We start from the raw sequence: 1,429 nt of genomic DNA on the forward strand, positions 1-1,429 counted from the left end.
CTAAATAGCTAATTTTTTAAATTATCATAAAAAGTTCCATCAATTTTTTATCATACAACTTTTTTTCATTAAACAATGCTGCTACTTACATCATTAAACATATATCTTTGTATGCATGTATTTACTGTAACCAATGGAACCTACTGTTGCATTGAAGTTTGTGTTGTAAATTTTTTGATAAATATAGCAGAATTTCTCTCAAAAATGTTGCATAATTTTATACTCTAGCAACAGTGTTTGAGAATAATATGCAATATTTTATCATTAAAAATAAAAATATTGAACTACATATGCTGGGTACACTATAATCTCAGTTAATATAAAATATTTTGAATAGTAGAAAATGTTTCAAAAATTTACAAAATCAAGCTAGCTAGCAACTTGACTAATAAGGATTACATTTTTGAAAAGGCAGATGAGACCTGAGCAAATGTTCCTACTTATAGGCCTTAAAATGTACCTAATGCTTGAATTTGTTGGAGTGTTTTGATGAAACAAATTTGTTTTTATTTTTGTTTATTTTGTTTGTTTGTTTTTAGAAAAAGACCTTTGATATAGGCAAGTTTTATAAAAGAATTTTAGTGGAAAGAATGAATTTCAGCTTATGGCAAAGCGGTTTGGTTGGTAGCAATAGCTGAGCCAAAAGTCAACAAAGAGAGTGAGACACACATGCCCTGGAAGTTATTTAGCAGTTACTAGATAGAATGAAAAACTGGATTGTGGATCATCAGGTAAAGAAAACAGTAGTTTTGGAAGGTGGGTTTGAATTTTTCCAAACTTTGTAGCAAATATTTAGAAGTTCATATTTAGAACAAAAAGCAGTTGAAAGCCACTATAGCTTTCTAAGAGAGGGAATGATGTTATCCAAACATTTACGGAAGATTATGCTAGCAGCTGTGTTGGATTTCTTTAGTCGCCTTTCAGTTTATTGCCTGATTGCAAGAAGCATTTCAAAATATGGCAGAAGAAACATTTGAGAAATTGGTCTAAAATGTCTCATCTGTAAAAAGCTATAACATATCGGTAAACTATATTGTATGTATATATTATTTTAAGATAAATTAATATTAAACATTGGTATAATTTAATTATAATCCATGTCCCTCAGAAAAGAGAACTCAGGCTGTGCTTCGGCAAGAGTTTTTACTAAATTACATGTATAATAAATAAATTCTGTCCTCAAATATGTTTCAAATAGTGAGTCAGTGTCTGATATAGAGCTCTTCTCCATTTTCAAAACAGTGAAATTTCTTGGAGTTACTTTGCATGTATTCATTTAAAAGGACATACTATAGGAATAACTTCACTTTGAGTCCTTTCCACACTTTTGGAAATGACTGTTCTGAGTCATTTATGACAGGCTATTTGATTAAATGCATTCACACATTTAAAAATGTTCAGAGCCATTTGTTATGGGCTGAATTGTGTA

This window comes from Pteropus medius, unplaced genomic scaffold, assembly GCF_902729225.1.
Source record: "Pteropus medius unplaced genomic scaffold, Ma_sr-lr_union100, whole genome shotgun sequence".
Lineage (NCBI taxonomy): Eukaryota > Metazoa > Chordata > Mammalia > Chiroptera > Pteropodidae > Pteropus > Pteropus medius.